This window comes from Coturnix japonica, chromosome 1, assembly GCF_001577835.2.
Source record: "Coturnix japonica isolate 7356 chromosome 1, Coturnix japonica 2.1, whole genome shotgun sequence".
NCBI lineage: Eukaryota > Metazoa > Chordata > Aves > Galliformes > Phasianidae > Coturnix > Coturnix japonica.
In genome coordinates this window covers 155,814,432-155,834,611 of record NC_029516.1, presented here as the reverse complement: position 1 = coordinate 155,834,611, position 20,180 = coordinate 155,814,432, and the positions used below count along the sequence as shown (strand labels likewise).

At 39.2% G+C, this 20,180-nt stretch overlaps 1 protein-coding gene across 8 annotated transcripts in view; it reads right to left on the bottom strand.

The window, feature by feature from the left end:
• The window catches only part of STARD13 (StAR related lipid transfer domain containing 13), a 269,538-nt gene that overhangs the window by 44,526 nt on the left and 204,832 nt on the right, over positions 1 to 20,180 (bottom strand). The gene's annotated exons all lie outside the window — the stretch shown is intronic.

Sequence of the window (20,180 nt, the reverse complement as noted above, 5' to 3'; positions counted from 1 at the left end):
TACCTGGCATTTTAGGGTCAGTTGGGAGGCTCAGCTCAGCCTTGGGGTTAAGAACTTCCAGTGCAGCTGTGAGAAAGGTGAAGCAGATAGCATTGAGGGACAAAACACTGATCCTATCTCACACCTGAGGCATGCTCGAAGCACTCTGTGGATGAGTTCAGCCTCTCCTGGCTGAGCTGAATGCATCCCTTTTACCCTGTACGCATGCCATGCCACAGAAAAGCCATGGCAACTGCATGGTGAGCTCACGGGGGCAGATGGTATCTGATGGAATTCACTTCAGGCTGGGGCTGTGGGATCCAATGTACTTCATATCCTTCCTGCACCCCAAGGTTGGGATACTTCAGCAGTTCCCACTGCTCCCTTGCCCTTACATCTCATATTCCTTAACATCCATCTTACCGTTATTTTTATTTTTCAGATGATGATTTAGAGCACTTCAACAGTACATGAAGAGAACAGAGATTAGGTTTGTGGGAAGTGTGTGATTCCTTTAATTGCCCATTAAAATAAGTCTACATTACTCCTCAGATACAAACACTCAGAAATCTGGAGGCCAAATGTCAAATTTCTGAAATTCCAAGATACCTACATGCATCACTTCATTGTCACTCAGCCACTACATAACACTAAAGACTGACAGGCTTCCAATGAATGACATTTGCTGAGTCACATTGGAGCAAAGAAATTAGCCTTAAGTAAGGGTTTAGGTGCTAAACTGTAAAGAACACTTTCCAAGGTCACAGCAGAACAGAGGCTCAAATCTGCAGCTTGCAAAGAGCAGGTTAATCCCTTCACTACTGGATTATTGTCTTTCTTCATCACAGTAGGCAGGCTGGTGTACATCATGGAAAAACAGAAATCTTTTCATGTTCCCTAAGGACAAAAATGCTGGTGCAATGCAGTAAACACAGGCAAAATTTTCTGTAATGTTTTCATCTTGCATTATAGCCAACAGAATTCTTTAAATGGAAAAATTCATAAGTTCTATTTATAGGATAGCATAAATTTTTATGCAAAGTACATTGATGTCTCTGAAATTATTTAGGCTTTTAGCATAATTTCCCAAGGCCTCCATTTGAGGGAAGGCTTTCAGGTTGAGCTCTTACGGTTTGCCCCATTTCCTCCCACTCTGTAGAACTTTTCCAGATGGATTCCAATAATAATGCAAGGCAACTGTACCCATAAAATTACCATTTATAGCACTAATCTATCACAAATAAAATAAAACATAAGCATACAGTGAATTTGTATTATATTACTACACTATGGTGCATGCTCTTCAATAAATCCCAGTAATAACGTTTTCAAAAGTGAAATTTCATTGGAATTACTTTATATCATGCTGCATAATTACTATTAGAGGCAAGGTTCTGTTTTGCAACCAAGAAGAAATAAAGCTGTCAATGCATTATTTTAATAGACATTAAGCTTTTGCAGAACATTGCAGTACCAGTAATAATGCAATAAAATATGGACCTTTTAAACTACTATGGCTGAAAATAACTCAAATGTCAATAGAAAAAAAGATCTTTTCAAGCTCGTGAGTGGTTTCTTTCTCTGAAGCTCTTTACACTTGGTGAATAATAGTCAGATGATGTCCATTCATACTTTGACTTTTTAGAAAGGATGAAAGTGGGAAGCATGATTATTTACGGACATGAAAAAAAAAAAATCTCATATACTGAAAAATGGAAAGATTGAGACTGTTTACCTTGGAGAGCAGACAGATAAGGAATGGTTACAATAAAAGGGTACAAAATCATGGGTAATATGAAAACAGGAAATTTAGAGCTTCTATTCACTCTGCTTTGTAGCACAAGGACAGGAAGATTAATGAAACTGAAGGAACGAAAAAAGAAACAAATTGATGTGAACTTATAAGTTTTCTTTTTTTAAGCAATGTATAAAACTCATTGCCAAAGGACACTGGGATCAGGAGATGAGTGGGCTCAAAACTGAGCTGTAGTCTTATCTGAGTACTCAGTGCTGCTTCCTCAGATTTGGAAGAAGATTCTCCAGAACTGAATAAATGAAACCAAACTCAAAACAATGTTATGAGATTACTTTTTCCTGGTCAGCTTTTTCTTCTTAGCCACTGACATTTCTTATGCTCAGAGACAGTCTAAGATCAAATGAAGTATTTCTTCGATCGATTGTGACAATTCTTTTGTTCTCTTCTATACTCAAAGCCTGTATAATCCAGGTTGGATGGGTTTTCCCCTCATCAGCCTTTCACCTTCAGCTAGGCCATGTTTCCCAAGAAGAAAGGTCTGTCATTCCAGCCAGGAATTAGGAGTTTAACTCCTCTTTGAGTGAAAGGATTGCAACAAATTCCTTTCCTGTATTAATATGATACCAGTTAAACTGGTAGGCCTGACATTTATAGCAGGTTCACCAGCCAAGAAACCTTACAGGTCTGGGAACACTGCATCTATATTAACACTCTTCACCTAAAATCATCTGTGCTTCTGCAGATTTCTAAGTAATTCCCGAAGTAAAGGTGATGGATGTGTGGTATAGTCAGGCACCTAAATATAACGATGCAATGAGACATGGACACCAAGTTTATCTAAACATTTGAAAGTCTCAGACATTACATTAAAAACACAGCAAAGATGTTTAATGGAGCCAAATGATGTTGAAAAGTCATGTCAGTGTTAGATGGTTCGTCTATATGATAAAACCAAGATCCAGCTCTTCCTTCAGCATTCTCTCCAGATCTTTAATTGCAGCTTACCATCGTGACCACTCCTATTTACTGCTGAATTCTCTTTCTCCTTATCTTTATCTTCCACTCCAAAGTCCCTTAAAATTAACTCTCTGCCATCCATTACTCTGACATTTTTGCTAACCACTATTCCACATACATTCACTTTATGCAACCTTATTTCATGTTAGGGTTTTTTTTGTTTTGTTTTGTTTGTTTGTTTGTTTGCCATATTGCTTTTAAATCTGTAAATCAGGACTATACATTTATTCTAACTGCCGAAATCTTCCCCTATCTTCAAATATCCCTTCAAAATCACTTTTTCTCTTAGCATACAATTGATTTGTACAATGCAGCTATTTGTGATGACACTAATAAAACAATACCCTGCATCCCACATGTCCTCTTGAGGCACTTTAAATGGTTATAAAAACTGATGTGGAAGTTATATATAGGGATCACATCATCCGTGGGTGAAGTGCAGCTGCATTAGGATGAAATGTGGCAGAGACACAAAGGAACGCTGCAGCAGTTTATGACAAGAAACAAGAATACTTTATCCAGCTGAAACTACTAGCGGGATTTATGAGCTAGATAAAATTCAAATAATATATATATTGGGAGCTGACAAGGACACCAGGCTCTCCTCCCTTTCGTCTTAGGGAAAATACTCTGATACTGCTAATGGCCAGAAGTGATTAAGAGTTTGATTCCCTTCACATGTTCCCCCTTCCTCAGTAGGATTTATATTCCTTTCCTTGCCTTTTGACATCACCCATGAGTATTGGCTCTGTGCAGATTCAGAGGACAGAACACTACCCACCTGTTTTACAGGACCACGCTGCCTCTCCCACCTATTCAGTTAGCTGCTGGGCTTAGCAGAGTGACTTGAGAATTAACAAGGCTTTCAAATATATGCATGAGCACTGTATGTCCACCGAAAAAAAAATGTGTTTGGATAAACTCATGGAAAATGTGACTCTTTAAAGGGTTCTAATATAAAATAAACTGTATCTTTAATGTGGAAGGAGTATTATCAAATAAGCACAGAAGGGGTAACAGTCTCATCCTTCGGGATCTAATACTTTTGATGACTCATAGCCACTACAGGCAAGATTCTGAAAACAGACTCTCGGGAGTCTCTGCCTTTGGGTTTCTAAGCCAAGAGATTTAGGTAGGCTGCACCTAAACTTCTAGGTAGAATGAAGCAAAGAGTGGCCTGAAAGCTAAAGTAACTGCTGAGCTCAATTTTCAAAGGCAAATGCCAAGCCTAGCCAGTATTTAGAAAACCTTCAAGTGTATGCCACTCACATGTGCTGTAAAGCAATGTTTACAGCATACCATTGATACCACCATAATAAATAGATACTGATACTAAACAGTAATTGAAACTTTGTACTTGTATGGGGCTATTCGTGTTTTATAATGTTATATTCAGATTATGTACCTTCTAATGAACCACTGTTTTTGAAGACTGAAAAAGCAAGTGAGCTTTTGGAATGTGTAAAACTAGCCCTGAGCTGATCCATTAGTAAGGATGACAAAATCTCCGCCATCAACATCATATTCCTCCTAGTAAAGAATTTCAGATGAAGACTTCCAAGCTATTCTGCACCAGTAGTGTTCATGAGGAACACTAGCACCATTGATTTTAGGACCCAGATATTCCTAGGAAGGATAAGCACAACACAAGCAAGCAGTGCAGCTAACAGGGAGCGTATATGCATCAATTCCAGCTGTACTGCTATTAGAAAGTAGCCATACTTGAACACTTGGAATTATTAGCTTTCAGAATCATTTTCTTTGCATGTGGGCTCTTTGCTTAGACTGCTGATACTTTTAACTATGCTAGCAATAAATTCTTTCCTCTGTACACAATGCATGTTTCTTTAGGGCACATATATCTACAAGGTGTTTTTTACTGGTACTCTGCCCTCGAGACCTGGTTTGAATTTGGTTGCAACAGATGGACCCCTCTACACGCAGTTTTCATCTACCTCCCACCCTTGCAGGCTTTTGGAAAACAACACCTCTTGCAAGGCGAGGGGGTATGTGAAGACGCTTGATTTCTCAGCACATGCAGGATGCCCAAGGTCTGTGGAGTGGCCTGATGTTCAGAGGGCTGCCAGGAGTGAGCAGCGCTGCTCTGAGCATTATTTCAGCTCTTATGGGCTTTTGTAGCTCCAATTAGAGGATAGAGATTTATTATCTCTGGAAACTACGTTTTTCAGGCTCAGTGTCCTAAACTGGAGGTCAAGTTTCAGAAATAAACATCTTTGCTTAGTTTCTCCACAATACCCAACATGGTTTGCATGTGTGCGGTACTGAAGTTAATTGGCCAAACAGTAATTGGAGCTCCTCAGATGAAAGGCGCTATGGAATGCAGGAGAATGCTTCATGTTATAATTCAAGTGTAAAACGTAAACAATCACCCAGAAGATAGATGCAGTCACAGCAGACTTTCTCCCTGAATTATGCAAATAAGTAGTACAAAACATAATTCCTTATCATCGTATTAATTACGGTTTGATTATACCCTTCATGTGCTGTAGATGTTCAAATTACATGCAAGCAATCAGATACACATCAGAGAATCTCTACCCATCTGAGGTGGCCTTCATGCTGTGAATTTATATTAAACACAGAGCACCACTATGAAGCTAACTCCCTTGGAGAGAATACTTTGATGTATTAATAAAAAAGACTTCTCAGTTCTTGTTTATTATAAACTATGATTAAAGCCATTTCTCTTGGAATTCTGAGTGAGAAGAGTAATGTGTATCACAAGAAACATTGATAAGATACAGCACATATGGAAGAGCTGAAATATTCAAAATACTTGAGATAGAAGCCTGGATCCGCAGCTTCTGCATGGTGAACGTAATGCAAAGTGCTAGTGTTAGCAGTATTATCTGCAGTTACCAGCTGATGAACACAACAAGTGGCTTTGCCTTCAGATTCCACTGTTTCCTTATTAGCTCTTTCCATTAAGAAGTCTATTGAGAAACATGGGCTGTGTATTATTTCTGAACAAAGCTAAACCCCTAACAGCAGAATGTCAGTTGCTCACAGTTATCTCCAAACAACCCATCAACAGAACTGGCATTACCCTGGAAGCACAGCCAAAGCCGTACCTACAAACCTAGATGGCTTTTAATGATTCACAACTATTTTGTAATTGTTATCACTGAAGTACATCAACTTTATTAACGTTTCATCACGCCTCAAGTCTGTTAGTAAAGAATAACTATAACATGAAAGTGAACCTAATTAGTAGACATCTACTTTATTATTATTTCTGAGATCATTAAGAATCAAACACCTATTTCTATTCAAGGCTTTTCCTCGGCAGCTACTTAGAACTGGAATATTACTAATGAGAGTTGCCAGTCTGTCCTCTTATCACTGTATAAAATAACTTGAAAAACAGCAAATTAACCCCAAACATAAACAATATTTTCTTTAACTTGACATTCTGAACTTGGACCATCATCCCATCTGGAATCAAGACTGATCCCATTTTAGTACACGATGTGATGTGTTAAGTTGGCTCTGCCATGAGCAGGGGTTGGACCAGACAACATCCTTTGTTCAGCAGTTCTACTGCTTTTTCAACGTACTTCATGTAATTAGTGAAATATGTGAAGATGTTATTGTAAACTACATCTTAGCCTTTGCTTTGTGTGCTGCAGTGTGATTTAGTCCAGAGCCCCTAATTACAGTACTGTATACTGATCTTAATAGAATCAGAGAAAAAGCAAAGAAATTAAAGGAAATAATTACTCACTTACTTAGAAATGAAGATCTTTCATTATTTTGCCTTCAGAAAGGCATCCATTTTTACAAAAGGGTCAGGCCCCCATTTCTCTTGAACACAGAAACTGTACAAAATATGAGAAATTGCTTAGATTAATGGTTGTGTTTTACAGCAGCAGAAGAGGGATGTTCAGACTTCTGGACAGACAGTTTTTGTTATCCACCATGTGACAGAAATTCTGTTTAATTTTATAGAAGAGGTGAAAATCACTTTTGGTATCAACATGGTGAGCCCAAAGGGCTGAATTTTAAGGATGTTTATGTTTGCTAACTGGTAGGGGGCATTTAAACCTTCAAAGATGTTCAAAGTACCCATCTCCCATTTGCCTGCCCAAGCACCTCTGCACCATGGATTCTCCTATGGCTGATCCTGCCTTTGCGTGGTGATGTGGCTGCAGAAATGGGAGGTCAGGACTACACAACTGTGGTAGATACATATCTAAACACACTCAGAAAACACAAAGGCAAGATTACAGAGCAAACACTTTTACCATGTACTGTCATGTTCTTGATCTCTGAACTAAAATACTTCCAGGAATTTCTTCACAGAAATCATAGTTTTCTTTTGTTTAGCGCCTTTGCAATGAAAGCTGCAGTCCATATAGCTACAGAACAACGTACAGAAACGATGCCAAAGCAATTCCTACGTGACAGCTGTACATAAACATGTATTCATTCGTACTGGAAGGAAGAAAGAACAGACAACTTGGCTACGTTGGCGTAGTTTTTAGTATTTTGGCTGAAGTCTCTAGTTCCCTTTCCATATATTTTTTTTAAAATAGAAGGCCATTGGGGTTTTATATGTTCCTTCAAGCACAAGAAGACTTTTAATGTAGTGGAAATACAGGTTTTCCATTCTACAGCTCACCAAAGTCTGTTTCCAGCTATTAAAACAATGGTACAAAATAACTATTCCCTATAACACGGGATTTTGCTGTAGCAGAAATAGCACTGGGTATCCATAGTACCGCCACTTCTCATTGCCTTACCAGTGTTACATCACAGAGCGAATGAAAGCCAGACTCACAGGAACCCTGTAATTACTTGACAGTAATCATCGCCAGCAATAACGCAGAATTAGCAAAGAACTAATTAGCACACCACCCAGGACTACAACGCTCCACACTTTTTCACTGTTATTTTTAGCTACAAGAAGGAAAGACATAAATTGCTCTTTTATCAAATAGCATGAACGAGCTTATGTGAGTTAGATGCCTGCAGTTATCACCCCATAGGGCTGCAGTCTACCCTTCAGCTCTGTGCCATGCACTGTCCTAGAAGAAGACAACAGAAAAGACTGAGATCTACCAGTGCCTGCTCCCTGATGCTGCAGGAAACAAAGCCTGTAGGGTAGGCAGCAGGAAACTGTAAACCTACCAAATCCTCAACCTACCATTTTCATGTAAATGTCTCTAGCTGGAGAGAAAGAGGGAATATAGATGGGCTGTCTCTGCAAATGTTAGCGGAATACAGGCCCTGGAACTTTTTAACTTGCTTGTAGAAATTCAGTAATTTCTTAATCTAATAGCTGAGAGGAAATCAATCAGACAGCCCCAGTTGCTACCTCATGGACTGACCCCCTTGCTCTGGCTGTTAAACATGTGCCCTCATTGGCCTCACAGGCCTACATGCCTGTTGTAGGCTGGCATGGTTTGGTCATTGGGCAGTGCTGGTAACCAGATATTTGGAAAGTAATGACTAATCCCTTACTCTGCCAGACTTGCAGTGGGAAACAAGACATGTCACTTACCACTTCAATTCAAAATAGGAAGAAATGCTCTTCCTTTCTTAGGAAGGACAATTGTGAGTTCATATGCTGAAGTGTGCACTATGCTCAAAAGCGTGTCCCAAGTACAAAAGACACACAAAGCCACTTTATATGAGATGGTCATTCCTATGTGACTTTGGTGACCTGGGGCTTGGATAGCAGATGGGAACACTTTCAGTGTCATTGAGGACTTGCTCCAACCTTCAACTAATCTCTAGATTTACCTATTTCATGGGAGCATCTGGCCACAGACATACATAAGCAAATTGTCCTTCCAACAGATTTATCCTGCTTGGTATTAGGAGCTATCCTAAGCCATGACCTGATTTCTGATCATTTAGAGAGCACTCACTAAGAGATCAATGAATACAACTCCACGCTATCATCTAAGGTCAATTTAGTCCAAGAGAGAAGCTAGTGAAGGGAAAATAAACACAAAAAAGATCATGGGATTTTATAAAAGCCCAAAAGAGTGTTAAGTGCATACTTGAAATATTTCCTCTGAACACTGCAGTGTTGTTGGCACTTTGCTGCTTTAGCACTTGGTGCTTATTCAACGTGTGCTACGTGGATGCACTGAGATGTGTGTGTATACATTTGCCAAGCAGAATGACAGAAATAACGTGGCTATTTCTGAAAAATGAAGTGTTTATGGCTTGCTCAGTTTCAGAATATGTTTCATAATCTTCAGCATTCACAGTGTGTCACTCACGGGCTTGCAACATGCTCCCCACAAACAGAAGCTGCTTTGTGCTCACTGCTGAAGGAGCATGTGCTGTGCAAGTGCCATACTGTAGTTTGGCAGTAGCTTCTAGAAGCTAATTTACAATGGATTAAAGAGATGGAAGACAACGTGCCTCATAGTGTTTAAAGAAGAGATGAGAAATAGCTCCTATTCAAAATCTCAGGGACTAAGGTTCAATTGGTTCAGTGAAATTTCCACTTGGTTTTTGGGAATGAAGCTTCTAAATGGTGGCAGCTGTCCTTCTCCAAAGGGACTGTGTGAGGACACATCCCCTCTTCAGGTGTCACCTCTGGGCACACAACAGGGCTCCTAGCTGGAATCAGATCCTTCCCCATTCCAAATGTGCTCCATGAGGAACAGGTTCCCAGCGCTGCTCTAGCACCGTGTCCCTTGAGATCAGGAGAATAAGTAGATGTGCCTAGGGTGCGAGCCATTTTTGGTTCTCCACAGCTACAGTAATGTGATATACAGATAAATACAAAGACAGAAAATTGGTTGTGTTCATTTTGAAGGAGAAGTGCTTTATTTTCCAAGTCTAGCATTTTTCTAGCCTTGACCTTGCTCTGCACTTTTAAGAATCTGACATTTTTGATGGTTTATTTCACTTTCAGATTTTGGCAGGGCCTGGCCTCAGATATGCCAGAAGTATGATGAGATAAGTTGTTCTCCAGACAGAAACAGAAGCAGAAAGCAGGCAGTTCCCTACAAAAGATCATGTCTCCTATGGATTTTACTGTAAAAACACCTGGCTCAATTTTCAAGAGAAGCCTAAATCTGACAATGAAATCTCAGCAGAATGGAAGTTAAAGATTTTAAATAACCATCTTAAGAGCCTTTTTATTGGTCTGAACCACAGGCTAAAACAGAACAAATGATAAAGGTATTTTCATTTAGTAGATAGGCTGTATTTTCACTCTGCTCTATATTGGTTGCTAGGAATACTGGACCCATGGTTAGCGATTCTCTGATTCTATGATTCCATAGTAGCCTGTGTCCACTCTACAATCCTTCAAAAGCTCACTTACTGCTAAGTAATCACACTGCTGAACCGAAAATTACAGCTCCTTATTTTCTGGTGGGACTTCATCTTCAAGGACAAACAATAACCCAGACAAACCAGCCTCTAGTTTACTTGCACTGGAGAATGTGCAGGAAAGGCAACGGTGCCAAAAGGTGAAAATTCATAGCTACGACTCTCTATCAGCTGACTCTGATTTTGGGAGCAGATTTGGGATTTTCCTTAATCTTTCTTCAACAAAAGCCAAAGCCAGTTGCTAAGAGGGTCTTTGTAGCTTCAAAACAGAGTCTACAAAGCTACTATTTGTTTAACACATTTCAAAGCATTTTTGCCATTCACCGTTTACCAATCTGGCCTTTCCTAATCAGCGGTAGAAAAACTGTAGGAAAAAAGTGAATGTATGTTACCTGTAAGCTTGAATTCTGTCGGAAAAATATTTTTATTCCAGAAAATGTGATGAACACTTTCAGGGAGTGCTGGAGTTTTAAACTTTCTCGTGATGTTTTGCATTTTTCTTCTAAACAAACAGGAAGAATCTCATCTGGTTCTCATGTGAATTCTCAGTAGACTTCAGAAAGGAAATTCCAACCACAAGTGTATCCCTGCATCTAAAATCTATGTGATAATGGTGCTGTATGGTTGTTTCAAGGCAAGAGCAGCCAGGAGAACCAGCCCACAGGCCGGGCCAGCAGTAGAACCCCTTGTTCCAGAACATGTTAAGGGTCTTGGCAGACTACACTTTAGTAGGATAGGTCAGAAGCTCACCACTAAGCATACACTTCAATACCTAGTTGTCTTGCCTTCACAGCAGCCATTTTATCGTCCATGTAGAGTACTTGTATATAGACATAGGGATTTCTGGATATAAAGGCTAGGAATCACCTCTTCTATAAGCAAGTGTACAGGAACTGTTCATCCCAGATACTCTTGAAGACTGTGGAGAGTAAGAGTCACTTCCATGAAAATATTCATCCTACCTTAAAGTTAAAGGGGTAAGACGCTTTGTGCACAGAAAGTGTTCCTTCTGTACAGACTTATACTGACAATGTGTGAGGAATGGGCTTATAAAGCTGGAGATATTTCCAATGATATGAAATAACTCCTTCTTTGAGACATACACTGTTAATGTACTGTGTGATTTAATGTTAGTAATTTCTCCAATTTGCACCTGATCTTCCCCATTTGCAGTGATGATGTAAATGATCTGTATCCGTCTTTGTAAAGGGATTTGAGATTTATGTAGGAACATTCCTGGGTAGGTGCTCGGTGTTTACCACAAATAGCATGTTTTTCCCACACAAAGCATGTCATTGAATTAAAGTTAATTGACTTCAGAATTCACTAATCCCAAACACAAGCAAGGAAGTAAATACTTGAGTTGTTCACTCCATCTATATCTCATTCACCACCTGGTTCCCATAGGATATACCTAAATCTCACTTACCAGAACTGAACTACTCTTATCAAGATCTGGTTTTCTTTTAGTATTTTAAGTGTATAAACAACTTCAAGCATTTAAACCTTTTAGAACATGTCAGAAAAATCCTTTTCTTTCTCTGAAAACACAGGTTGTCTGTGGCCAACATTAGCTCACACACAGGACCAACAAAGTTTTTTCTAAGCTATTGCCATTTTAAGGGCAGGTCTTCCCAGACCTCTCAGAAAGGCAAGTTCCCCTTCCTCCTGTTCCCAAAGCTCTCTGTTCCTACCCTTTACCTACCAAGTCTGTTGGTTGCTCACTGCACAATGCAAACGGATGGGCAAATCTGACGCTGGCAGAGCCGCTCCAGAGCATTCATATGATTGATGTGGGCACAACAGAACTGATTTGTAGACACACAACCCAGCACCTTCCTCACTCTAGTGGTTTCCTAAAATGTTTTTGTCTACCTTCTTCCCTGTACTTTTCTTCTTTTTCAGTTTAGAAATTTTTGGAGGAAACTTTTAATAGCAATTGGCTTGTGCCACTCCTGGCTGGCACACGGCACTGCGCTGCTACACAAATAAACAAGGAACACGATGTAACACCACAGCAGCAGATTTAACTAAGATCCAATTGTGCCTGATGCCATCTGGATGTGGGAAGAATGTTCCCTTAGAAGAAAAATCATATACAGAAAAACAAGCTCACTCTTCACAAATATGCACCATAACATAGGACAATACACCAGCTTTGACTTATGACTTCATCAGTAAGAAATTGGCCTAGGAAGGGCATTGCAACAAGCAAACACACTCTCTATTACAGTGCTTCTTCCACACATACATGAATCTGGGGTATCCTTCAGAGCTAGCACCAAGCCACCCTTTGCTAGGAAGTGGTAATCTACCCTGCATTATCTGTCTAATAAATTACCTCCAGCTGAACTGCCAGCAATAGGACCGGGGGAGGCTACTGGCTTTTGATTTACATTATGAGACTGTCAGCACCTAAAACAAATAGTTCATATTTACTGGCACAATTTATGTATTGAACTGTCTCAGTCCTTTTTACTGTGTTCATCAAAGCAGAAACTCAGTGATAGCCTGAGTAAATGCTTTGACTTGCAATACAGAGTCACGTAAAAAACTAATGACAAGTTCTTTTCCCCAAAGACTGAAGGACAAACACTCCCCAAAACAGGACCCCTAAAGAGGAAATAATTCAGGGAAAATACTGTCATTAGGTGACAGTGACCAAATGTTTAACCAGGAATGACTGAAGCAGACTGTGTATCCTAAGGATTTAATGAGCAGCTCGGAGCAGCTGATGGCCTGAGGCATAGCCTCAGGTCATTAAACCCCAAATGGTTATTAATCCCCAGGAAATGCTTTCTGTCAAGGTCATTAATGCTATTATATAGTGGAAATTGAAGTTGCATGGAGAAATTAACAATGCAGACTGTTTGCAGGAGAAATGCTCTCAGTAAGCAGAGGCAGGCCATGGCCAGGAGGATGTTGCCATGCCCATGAGCCACACGGCTTGACCAAACATTCACTGAATTATCTGTACCATTTCTTGGCTATGCTACTTTTTTTCTCTGAGTGTCACTGCAGAACTTCTTCATACACCAAGTAGTTAAATTAGCAGCTCAGTGTAACTCCAAGAGCTCACACAAGCTGAAGTCCCTCCTGCTGAGTAGATACCAAAGCGTATGTTTTTGGGTTGGAGTCTTACCCCGATAATTGCTTCTTTTTGGAATAAAAATAGGAAATCTGATTTAACAGACAGGTAGGCCACAGCAGGCAGGGAAGGGAAGGGATCCCAGCTTGGGGTCTTGCCTCTGGACTCCTTCTCTATGTTGGGTGCCTCCTGAGTGATGGCTCAGCTCTAGCCACTCCTCTTACTTCACATCAAGGATAGCAATTGCTGGTGCATAGATCCCAGGACTTTTTTTATGTAGGCAGTTATTTCTGTTCTACATTTTATGTAACTATAATGGTCAAGATTGGAATTGAGACATTTCTTCCAGATTCTGCTGCTGGTTTATGATTTGAGGATATAGTTACATCAGATGTACATCTCTGTACATCACATTTTCCTACTTTAAAAACCATACCTGCCACAACAAATATGTTGAACTTTGAATTAGATCTGTTTACATAGGATCTGAAGAGCTCTGGTTTCAAAACTATTATATTGTAATGACCAGAGACTGATTATTAAGACAACAATTGCAAAGTTGCAATTGTCTAAATCTGTTCCTTCTGCTCTGAAGTAAGCAGACAAAACAGCAAATTGTTACAAAGGAGGATCATTTGGATTACATCCTTGAGGATGATTTAGCACCCCAATTATGCAGCTGTCCAAATTAAGAGAAGAAATCTTTCTTTATTAAAGAGAATGAGGAGATTTAGACTGCAGCAGTATATTATACTAAGTAAAAAAGAAAGAAATGAAGGGCATCGTGATATATTTAATTCTTCTGACAATGTCTGCATTAAATGATCAATGTTTAAACATGCACTGCTATTATCATATGCCCTAACATTCACTGGCATCAATGAATGCCATCATTACTACAGGGAGCGTATATAATTCAATTAAATGTCTCTACATGGGTGTTGGCAACACATCCATCCACCTATGTGGATTCTGAAGGCAAGTTCACTGTTATTTTTTTGCCTGATTGGTTTTGTGAGAGATACACATCCAGTTAAACTGTCAAATTGTTTAAGTGCAGAACAGTACTTTTCCAATAGTATTACGGAAAAGAACCCAAACAAGTATGTATGACTACACAGCTTTTGCATGTATTTGGGTCTTTGATTTTGTGAAGAATTTCATATATATGTTTAGGCACTGATATTCTGGAAAAAAAAATAATAAAAAATATGTTATTCTTTTAAAATCCAAATATAGCTGAATATTTCTAGCATAAAACTTCCACTTAATTTCTATGTTAGACATCATTCCAAATACCTGAAGAGGAACTGCACACATACCACAGTCAAGAAAATTTTATTTGGCAGTACTGGGTTATATGAAGTTATAAATCAGATAAAATAAGTATTTGGACACTGAATTATTTCTGGATTGGAAAATTCCACTACTGCTGCATTTTTAAAGCAGTCTGTTCCTGTAACCTAGATCCCAATCAACAGATACATTTAAGGTCTTATTCTGAAGAAGAAAAAATGAATTCCAGCTGCTGCTTTAAGGGGTGCAACTCCACAGCTCAGCGCTGCCTTGAGTAAGACTGCTTTTCCGATCAGGATTTTCCACAGATTTACAAGTGGAATGGAAATCACTGCACCTCAACATGCCTAACATCCATTGGCTTGCATGCATTGCTGGATTGTGCCATAAAGCACGTGCCGTACTACTGAAACAAGAAACAGATTTGAAAAAATGCACATCCTTGACTGCTCCTGTATATTCAACACAATAAACAATTCCCTAATGCTGGGCTCTTCACTTCCTTTCACTTTCGTAAGTGTACCTTCTCTTTCTGACTCCCTAGCTGTGATTTTATTGCCTTGATTCCCACACCTATCCTGCTAGTGATGAGAACACTTCATTTCTCCATTTGCTCTCATCAGTGGGTGTAGGAAAATGCTGATTATGACAACCGCATCTCCTGCAGTGGATCTGACGCAAACACACAGTAAGGAATAAGCTGATAATACTGCCGTCTGACTCAGTACTTTGGAGTGATTGTAACAGTAGCCACATCCTGTAAAATCACCATTTTGGAACAAAAAAAATGGATTTCTTCTCTCACAAATGACCACACTCATTTTTATCTTGAAAAGACTTCCTCCAAAAAAGTGAAATTAACCATAGAAAATCAGGACAAAGAGAAGAAGGAAATTTCATCTAATCCACCCTCTGCTGAAACTTACAGGACAAATATTTCCCCTTTTTTAGAGGAATGTGGGATCCAGGACAACTCTGAAAGATATATATTCTCAGATACACCTGACCAAACAGGTTGCTTTGGTCTCAGACTGGCTAGGTGGCAAATTTACTACTCTGTGCTGAAGTAGCAGTTTTCATGACACAGTTCCAGCTCTGTCCTCTGTTGGAGACTTTAACGTAAGCACTGTTCGCCTACCATGGCTGGAATGTGCTGCTTACTTTTCCACTTTTTGCATTTAACTGCCTCTGGATTGCCACATCAGTAGCTATTCAGCAAAAACTCAGTAAACTTCCCATCTTTTTTTCTGCAAACATTATCTTTATATTCCTCTTGCACTGGCACAGTAACATCATTTACATTACGGCTTGGAGAAATGGAGACATTTTCTGCACTGCTGCTTTCCATGGCTGGTACCTCCAAGTTAGTTAACCCTCACTTCCAAAAAGCAGTGAACCACTGCCCTCTCCAAACAATCCCAAATGTCTTTGGATGAGAGGTCTGCGCAACTGAGTATCTGAAGGTTGAGGATCTGACTGGAGGAAAGGAAAAATGAAAACAAAAACAAAAAGCTAAGAACAATACTACCAATGAAACACACACAAAAAAGAAAAATGCTGATTTCTCAAATCCTATTTCTTACTTAGCAGTTCCCAACTGGAGTAACTGTGTAGCTACAATGACTATGAGTAACTACTTCTTTTGCCAAGCATGTATCTCACTACCAATAACTCAACGAGTAGATTGCTATTTAGTATGGGTGAAAATATCAGAATTCAGCCCTAAAAATATTTGTATGCAAAGTCTTACAAATAGTTCATAGTAATGACAACTGTTCTTCTCTGCTTCTGAAGGGAAATGCTCAGTCAAAAGTATGTTTCCTTGTATTTAGCTGCTCAAAAATATGGACAAGATTTGAAGAACTAAATCTCCCTCTCTATATATAACAGTCTCTACAGTTAGCTGATGTCTTTGTCATGCCCAGTGTATAGAGAATCATAGAGCAGTATTACTTAGTGCTACTTGGCTGTCATATTATTGTTTTTTTTTTTTCAATATAAGAGACTGAGCACTAACACTCCCCATGACCTCCCGAAGCATCAATGCAGAGATCACAAACCTCCCTACCTCCTCTATTTTTTTTCTATTTCCTGTCCTTTAAAATATATCCAGTCTGAATTTCAAGGCTTAGGTAAGAGCACACAAAAAGACAACATTTTTCTCTCTTCCAAAGCATGCAGGCTTTGAAGTAGTACATCAAGAATCAAATCACACATGTTGAGTGTGCATTATTACTGAAGGCAGCTCCTGCACCCCCAATCTGGGTCTTATCTGCTTCCTCGCTTCATGCCTGTTGACTGTTTTATGCTCTTGTTTGCAGTCAGTCTCAGGATTCACCCTAACAGAATCCAACTAGATTTTGTAGGAAATAACATTAAAAAATAAATAAATTCAGAATGTCCACTAATATTGTTTTCCTTTTTTTTTTTTTTATAAGTTGACAGTGAGAAAAACAGATGTAAAAGGAGTTGTTTAAAAAGTTAGCCTTAGGAAAAGACGTTATTCAAGTGTCTGTCAGGGGGATCAAGTACAACTGCTCTGCTCCATTAATTTTTAATTACATCTGGCAGCTGGCTTCAGAAGTCTCCAAGACTTCATGGTGCCCTGAAATGCAAAGGGCAAAACGTTCTCTTCCATCATTTCAGAAGACAGTGGTACATTGGCATCTGTAGTAAGTGCAAAAGCCCTTCCAAAGAGGTCTCAACAGCTGTTTGCTGAAGGAGCTGCTTAAAACACAGCAGCTGGCAGTGAGACCAGTAGTACCAGCTCCCCATTGCCACAAGGATACTGCACCCTGAAAGCAAACCTGGCTTTCAAGACATGAAAAAAGTGAGAAGGGGTAGCAGAGCAAATGGGTCCTGAGGAATGTTCTGATGAAAGACAATCCTGAACTTCCTTAACTGAAATATAATGCATACTTTACTGTTTTTGTTTGTTTCTACCTTGGAATTACCTAGCAATTTATCACTATTTCATCCTTAACTATATACAATTTGTAAGACGTTTAGATGCCCGCCAACAGTCCCAACAACAATCATCTTCTATTGGACATAGCTGCAATAGCTGCCAAGAATTAAAAGCACAGGACTGGGCAGCTTGACTCCAGGCTAGGAGATATCCAACATACTGCTGTGCAAATCAGAGATGCACGCTTCCATAGTTTAGGGATTTCTCATTACAGACTATTTATTTAATATAATAGGGTACAGCAATTTATCTAATATGCCAGTGTAGATTTAGGAAAAAAAAAAAATAATAGTAACAATCTTCACGTTTTTCCTAAAATCCTTCATCCATCATAGCAAGAATCTCATTCTAAGAAGTGTTCTCCAAACAGAATTCTTACTTCTGAGAATTATCTCCCTAATATCATCGCTGCCTCCTCTTACTGCCACTCTTCTTTCAGATGGTGATTTCAACCATCTATGCTACGTAAGATTACAGGAGTGGACTGCAACTACCTTACAAGCACTTCTCCCTTTCTCTGTTTTGGATATTTGTACTAAAATTCTTAACTATTGAGAGCAAATAATTCATCCCCGATTAGACTGTGCTACCTTGAGACCACCAAGTCTCTTCATCTCTTTAATCACCGCCTAAAGATGACACACTGATTCAAATAAGAAAACATATACCTGCAATCAAAGAAAAAAGGTGCTTGAAGAGAATTCTAGGTAGTCCCTTTATACAGACAAAAGGGCTAAGGGGAAGAGACATCAAAGGTATTCACATTTGCGCTTATATTGAATATGCCTAATCTGAAGATACTTTGGTTCAAGGAACATTCTGGCTCAGGCCATTAGTTTTTAAAATCTCCTGTCTTTAGGTTATGAGAGACTTCCTCTAGAAAGTATTTTTTATGACTTGATGGAAACATACACTGTTTTCATTTATTTTTAACACATCTGTTGAAGTCCCCACTGACCTGTATTTCTTTATGGGTCACCATTCTACCACTTGGCAATCTCTTACATTCTTATCCATGCTCAGAGAAGTTCAATTTTCAAAATCAGAGTTCAACTTCTATCAATTTTTGGAAAAAAAATAACCTTGACACTGCTTGTTTAATAGTGAGCTCCTTCCACTTAGGGGTGCCATTCTCTGTCAGCCTGGGAGATGAGTATTGGGGGGCTTTCAGATTAATGCTGAGAGCCTTTGGGCAGTGATGTTTATCAGAGTGCTCTGCTCTTCTCAGAGATTTTGGGTCAACCTTTTCAAGTAGAGATTTATTCTTTCGACTGTACCTGTACACTGAGTACTGGGTGAACTGAAAGAAATAGATCCTGCCAGGCTGAAGCCAGTCTTTGTCCACTACTCTCCTAGCTCCTGTTTTCAGACATAGCACCAGCATAAGACGATCCAAAGCCAAGCAGACAGTGAAAATCTATCAAATTGATAGACCATGATAGATTACCATAGGCCAAGAGATGATTATGCAGACTAAGACAAACAGAGAAACGATTACGTAGAAATAAACAGATAAAAAATATCAGAACAGCTTGAGGAGAAAGTGGTTAGAGATCTGAAAGTAAAGGGTAAATTCTACATTATCAACACATTTGTGGGTTCCATATGCTAAACATTTTGGGGACAGTAGTGTACTTATTTCATTTTTGTGACTTCTGGTGAACAGTTAATAATATCAAATTCATCAAGATGTAAATCAGTTTTTAAGAGTAACCAGCATCTCTGGATGCCCTTCATGAACTGCCAGTAGCTGAATTGCTCCTGCATAGCTGAACTCCAAGCCAAGGGAAAAAAAATTCTTCTCATTCAAAGCAGATCTTTACTTTCATTTTTTTTAATGTGAAGAATAAGACATATATAAGCCATGGTATCTTTAAAACAGGGGATGGGGAGATGCAGAAGAAGAATTCAACACTTCTAAAACTCTTTCTCATTTTAATATAGTTTGAGATGTAAAAGCAAGTTTGTTTCTCTTTTGAAAATTATTTCATAAAAGTTAGGTATAGTCAATAATACTTCTAAAGGTGCCAAAGTAGAAGATAATAAAAATAACTGTCACTTCATAGGAGCAATGCAGTAATATAACTTTAGCTGTCTGTACACTGCACAGTTAGCTACTAAACTTGATAAACTCACCAAATTCATCACAGGCAATCCATTTGCTGGGCTGAAATACATTTGAAATGAATTGACGGGGTGGGTCCCATATTTTCCCTATGATGAGTTTCTCAACAGTTCTTGTGAATATCATAACTTTAAAGTTTTTACAGCAAACCTACAATTGTGTGCCTTTTCTGCCTCCATAGTATATATATCATACAGATTCACATACTGATTTCCACGTAATGCTTTTAATTTCTACTTGCTTTCCAGTAAGAGCTCTGGATTCAGTGAGGTGTGGAGAAGGAATCTAAATCCACAGGGAACCAGGCTGCATTGATGCCAGTGTTCAGAAAGCAATTCATTTAGCTCTATCTTGGGAATAAAGGTCAACCACTACTCATCACTGGGTAGTGGGCTCTTCCAGCTTTTGGCAGCTCTGCAATGACTCACAGAGGGAAAACATCACTAGTGCATTCCTTGGCGGTGTTGCAGGAGTGACTGCATAAGGCGGGACATTGTCCTCATGGCTCCCTCCCATGCTCTCTGTCCCTCTAAAGAAACTCAAAGAGAAGATGCCAAGGGGCAGTTACACAAAGCAGGAACTCTGGAGCCTTTCTCTTTCCTGCATTATATACTTTAGCAGATCCAAGGAG